Source organism: Manacus candei, unplaced genomic scaffold (assembly GCF_025592945.1).
Source record: "Manacus candei isolate 608988 ecotype Guabito, Panama unplaced genomic scaffold, ASM2559294v1 h1tg000009l, whole genome shotgun sequence".
NCBI classification, from domain to species: Eukaryota; Metazoa; Chordata; class Aves; order Passeriformes; family Pipridae; genus Manacus; species Manacus candei.
In genome coordinates this window covers 5,779,268-5,785,536 of record NW_026138057.1, presented here as the reverse complement: position 1 = coordinate 5,785,536, position 6,269 = coordinate 5,779,268, and positions in this window count along the sequence as shown.

Genomic DNA, 6,269 nt, shown 5'->3' with positions numbered 1-6,269 from the left:
GCGTTGATAGATTAGGATTAGTATCAACTTCCATAGGTTCAGACGGCAGTGGAACATGGGCTGGGTCAGCCGGGGGTGCGGAAGGCACGGGTTCGGGCGGGGGATTCCACGGGGGAATAAGATCGTCATATGGTCCCCGTTCAGCTGCTGCAGCAGTATAAGCTGGCACCCCGAGGTCGATGAGAGACTCTTCCGAGTCCTCCTCGGCATATTCAGGGTTAATATCTGAGCCGGCTGCGGGAGGGGGGGGCTCTTCCACCTCCGGTGCAGACGGCACTGGGGCGGCGGCTGCTGTAAACACAGCAGCACGTACAGCGGCTTCTACACTCGCTTCAGCGCCTAACCGTTCAATAAGCAATCGGACCTGCCGATATGTCGGCGCAAGAGCCTTGGCTTCTTTATTATTTGTTTGCACCGCTTCCCATAATTCTGCCCCAACTTTACACCAGGTATCATCCTTAAAAACGTGCGTGGAATCATGCAAAAATCCGCGGCATTTCGCCCAGAATAATAAGTCCACTACTTGAGTACGCGACAAAGTTTCATCTGCCTTTTTCCCCAAGTTCATTACTGCATCAACAGTAGCACGCTCTACTGCAGAAATAGACGACCCCATCCCGAGCAATTCAAATCAGCCTCGATGGGCTCCGACTCACCGGTCGACTGTGGCCACAAAACACGTCTCTCTCAGGCGTCCGGTCACAACCGCACCTCGGGAATTTGCAGGTATCAAGTTGCACAGAGCAGTATCACGTCGGGGTCACCAAGATGCCGCAATCAGGTCAAGACTCTCAGTGCAGGTACAAAAACGAACTTCACTTTATTGATTACAGAGGAGTATATATATCTGAGTATACACTTCAAACAGCATCTGATTGGTTGGTTCTGAGTACACAGCTGGTCTTTTTGAGTTTTCTTTCAAGTCCCTCTATCGTACTTAAATATCCTGGTCTGTGACATCCCTCAAGTTTTATGGCCTTGTTTACTTCGCTTCCTGCGCGGACAAGGTCACTTCGCCCTGGGTCAGTCACGACATCTTCTTGAAGAATGGCTTCCACATTACAGCGCCTGTTAATCCCGCAACACACACCTACGAGAGAGCGTCGAGACCTGGTTACAGGGTTCCTCTGTCTGGATTCTGGCAATTCTCAGGGAGGCTCTGGCAAGGATGAAGGCTCGTGCCAGAAGGATTGGAGGTGTGAGATATTCATTATCCTGCTCCTCCACAGTTGGCAGGAGAGAGCACCCTGGAGATGGGAACACCTGACTTTGTCACCACAAGATCTCTTCCAGCAACATACGGATGGTCTTCTCATATGGAACTGCTGCAGCTTCCTTGAAATCTTGGATTGGCACCAGAGTCTTGAGCTCGGTTCCTGCTGGGCCACCTGCTCCTGGGAATGCCTGACTGCAATGGCCTGGGCTCCCACTCTTACTTGCAGCCTTTTCCTGGCCATGTGCACCCTCAGGGATGAGTGGCTGTCATGGTTTGAGATAGTCCCAAAATCCAATCCCCTAGCTCCATTCCCCCCTCCCACATCTCAACCTAATGTGAGATGGGTTTTTCCAGACAAAACACACCAGACTCAAAGTGGGGGAAAGGGAATATATTACAATATATTACAAATAAATACCATATCACATTATACACACGATCACAACTATCTCTACCATGACATATAGTATTTACAATGGACTAGATCTCTTCTCCCCTCCAAATAAAAGTTCAGGAGGGAAAGAAGGACAGATCCCTTTCAGTCCTTAAGCAGCAGCATCTTCTGAGGCAGCAGTCTGTCTTCTCCACATGCAGCAGCTGATAGCTGGCTTTCTGCCAGCACTCACGAGGGAGGTATCCAACCTCTCTCGGCCCCATCGCCTCCAACCGAGGGGTCTTCCGTGGGCTTCGTAACCCCAGACAAGGTCGTATCACCACGTCATATCACGAAGACACAGGGGGGTCTTCATGACGGTCTGGTATCTCCAGGAGACTCAGCTCCTTGCAGGGCCTCTGTGCCCTGTCTCTCTCAGGCTGCCACCGTGGCAGCAGTGCAAGGGGGGGGAGCCAAGGTCAACTCCCCCCGCATTCCATCTGGCCATCCCGGTCCAGCTCCAGGACGCTCTGAGCTTCTCAGCTCCTCTCACTCCGGTGCTGCATGTCTAAAACTCTTCTCCTTAATAGGAGTCCATCTCCCTCTTTTCTCAGAGGGATCTCAAAGGAGTTTTGGGGGGCTGGTACAGTCTTACCCCCAGAACTCTGTCTCTCAGGCTGCTGGTTCTCTTTTCCTCGGCTCTCCTTCCAGGAGTCCTTTCTCTGGTGCTGTATGTTGTTTCTGCTGCTCCCTCAGTTCAGGTGTTATCTGCCCTGGCTCTCTGCCACCGTTTCTCTGGTCAGTGCCGGCTGCTGCTCTGCGCCCATGGAGAAAACATCTCCCGGCATAACTACAGGCACCTAGCCCAGCTTATGCTGTTCCAGGTCCCCGCAGCCCCTCCCAGCCAAGGGCTGGGAGGTCCCAGAGGGCCCAAGGGGCTCAGAGCCCCTTCCTCGTGGCTCTACAACATGGCCACCTCTCCTCAACAACCAAACTACAACTCCTCTCTTCCGGTGAGCTTGTGATATGTTTACATTTTTGCAGGAGCGCCCATTGGACAGAACTCCAAAACTTCCAGGGGTTTCCACCCCTTGGGGTCTACCACTTTTCTAGCCTCTGGGGGAACACAAAATTCAAACCACGACACTGGCCTCTGCTGATACCTGCAGCTATGGATATCTAAGCCTCTATGGAGGCTTATCAAGCTGGAGTCCAGCGGGTCTCATGGAGGCTCTGGGAATGATGAAGGCTCTTGCCCGAAGCAAGGGATGCGTAGAGATATTCCTCATCTCACTCCTGCACAGCCAGCTCCAGAAAGCACCCTGGAGACAGGAACAGCTGCCTTTCCCACTGGAGTTTCTTGTCCAGCACTGCATGGAGGCTCTTCCCATATGGCACTGCCATGGCATCCTTGCAGCCATGGATTGGGCACTGGCAGCATCCCCTTGCTAGTCTGTCCTTCTCACTGCACAACTTTGTCTAAATCTTCCTGTTGGTTTCCCATACCACGTGCTTTGCAATACAGGCATTTCAGGAGGGGTCCCAGGAGGACAGTCCAGGGGGGGGGCAAATCCTGCGGGTTCGGTCTCAGAAATAGACCCCAAGGCCTACAGAGATCTCTGGGTCCAAATACATCTATATAGATCTGGGTCTGTAGGTTCATGTAGATCTCTGGGTCTGTTTCTGGGACCAAACTCGCAGGATGGGGGACATCGCCCTCCCCGTACCTCCTCCACCGGACGGGGTGGGGGGGAGTATCGTCCTAGGGGAGGTGTGGCTCCTCCCTGTGATGATCTCTGTATTCATGGTTCAGACTGACCTGACCCTCTCAGATCCCATTCCCGCCCTTCCCCCACCTCCCCCTCACACAACCTCGCCCTTCCAACCCCCCCCACGCCCTCCACTGCCAGCCTTCCACCTGCCCCCCCCCTTGGCACTCCATGGGCAGCAAGAGCTTTATCTCCTGGCACCTTTTGTCTGGGAGGAATCTTCTTCTGCATTCCATTTTGGGAGTCAGACTGGCAATTCCAGCGCAGAGCTCCTGCAAGCTTTCAGCCTCGGCATTTGAAGCCAAGTGCCAGAATGTATAAAGGCTCTGGAAGGACCTGCACCTGGTTTGCCAGTCTGACTTATATTTGGGATGGGTGAAGGACCTGATGGAGAAAACGACTCTTCATGAGAATCATAACACCTTCTCTCTTTCTACAGCTACATCCCCCAAAACAGCAGGCAGCAGGTAAGAAGTCAAAATTCTTCTTTTCTGGGCAGTGATAGAAAAAGATAAAAATGCTACAAAGCTATGTAAAAAAGTAACTCGTCAAGGAAAATGATAGGAATTAGAAATAAGAAATACAAATACAATCAAGATGCTAAGAAGGAGAGAATGGAAAGACAAATCTAAGGAGGAAGAGGCTGTAGAAAGGAGAAGGACGACTAGGAATCACAAACAGCAGAAGACAAACAAGTAAGATGCCTAGAGAGAAAAAAAATCACAAAGATGTTTGGAAAACTGCGCCCTGATCAAATTCACAGACGACAGCGAGCTAACTGGCGTGGTTGACACGTCTGAGGTACGGGATGCTGTCACGAGGGACTGGGACGAGCTGGGGAAGAGAGGCTGTGAGAATCACATGCCTTAGACACACTTGAGAGTAGAGACCTGAGGTGATTAGAAACCAGATATTACAAATAAGAGCAGAAAAAGGAGAGCAAGAAAGATGAGAAAGTAAACCCAAAGCAGGAACTAAAACATCAAAGTAAAATGGAAAAAAAAGCTAGTAGTCGGAACATGAACTCCCGTTGCTGGACAACAACTCCCGTTTTTGGAGTTCTGAGCTGTTCTTATTGGGTTAGGATTCTGTGGTTCCAGCTTAGTCTCTATGGTCTTGGATGTATCAGCTATCAGTTCAGGGTTTGGACAGTAAACTTCCAGCTTATTATCTACTGTCTTGGAGTTGCATCTCGCTCCCTGCTTTGTATGTTCCTTTCAATAAAAGAAACCTCCACGCTCTGCCTCCAGTCCGAGCTGCACCTTCCCTGCACCCTCACACTCCCCAGCTGTTCAGGTGCACTGCTCCCCTCTCCTGCGCTGCCTCCTGGCACGGGGCTCGTCCCTCGGCATCTTCCTTGAGCAATGCTCCAGGGCCGTCCAGGGGCTTCCCCCACCTCCTGTGAGATGCTCTCCCCATGACTGCTTGAGAAAGTCCCTGGGATCGACCTCTCCCCTGCAAAAAGCTCCCTACGGAAGGTGCCCCCAGGTAACCACCCAACAGCGCCCGCCCCTCCTCCTCCTCCCCGGCCACAGCTCGGGCTGCCCCGCACGGGAGGGGACGGCGGGCGGAGCCACGGGCGAGGAGGGTGGAGGCGAGCCAGAGGTTGCGGAGCCAGGCGCGGGGCGTGGGGATCCGTGGAGAAAGAGTCACTGACACGGGCCGGGCTGGGAGAAGCTCGGTTTTTATTTCCGAGGAAGGCCCTAAAGCGCGGCCGCCGCCCCGCCCCGTGCCCGCCCCGCTGCTCTGAAGCGCGGCAGCCCCGCAGGGCCGGGAGCGCTCTGACCCACTCGTCCCTGGGCTCTGAGGGGGTGCCTGTTAGCCAGCCCTGGTATTTAGGGCACCGCCTGGACCCATCCCCGGGTTTGGGGGGTCCCTGGTACTTCTCACTGGGGTTTGGAGGGTCCCCTTCGTTTCGTGGCCCTTCGACCTTTCGCCGTCCTGCCATTCCCGGCCAGGGGTTCTTTGGGGGGGGGACGCGCTTCAGCTGCCGTGGGAGGGCCCCCCCCGGTCCGGGATTGTTTTGGGGTCCCCCCTCAGCTGGCGGGGGGGGTGTTTCATGCCAGGGTGGGGGGGTGGGGTGTCCCATTCAGACATTACAAGCCAGAGACCTCCCTCTGTTCTCTTTTTGGGGAGGGGGCCCGGGCCCTGTCCCCCTCCCCTTTTGTGGGGCTTTTAGCACGTCTATTTTTGTACTACAATTCTCGGGGAGGTCTTGTGTGTCCAAACCCAAAAGAAAATGTTCCAACAAAGCCTCAGGGTTCAGCGCTGAGGGTTTATTTTGGATGGATTCTGTGGGGGCTTGTACAGCGTTGAGCCGGAGGGAGTGTTTTTGGGGGTGTCTCCCCCCATTAAACCACGTGGTCGGCGCTGGGGTGGAGGAGCCACCGGTCCTCGGGGTCCCCGTCTCCCGGGGGAATCTCGGGGGGGCCGCCCCCCACCCCAGAGCTGCTCTCGGGGTGCAGCGGGGAGGGCTGGGGCGGGTGAGGGGTGGTCTAGGGGGTCCCGCAGCGGGTCCCCAATGTCCTCCAGGTGCTGGAACTGCATCTCCTCCTTGGCCAGTCTGCGGTGTGTGGGGGGGGGAGGAGGTCACCACAAAACCCCCTGAAACCCCCCTTGGGGTCACCCCAAAAATCATCTGGGTTCACTCCAACCCCCAGCCCCGAAATCCCCTTCGGATCATCCAAAAATCCCCCAGACTCTTCCTCCCCCGCCGACACCTGGGTTTGCCCCAAAACTGCCCCCAAACCCTCTCCGGGTTCACCCCAAAACCTCGCCGGGGTCACCCGAACCCCCCCCTCGGCACTTGAGGTCACCCCAAAACGCCCCCAACCCGTCCCCGACTATCGGGGGTCACCCCAACCTTTCCCGCGGGCCCTATCCGGAGGAGGAGGTCCGTGGAGCGGGGCTG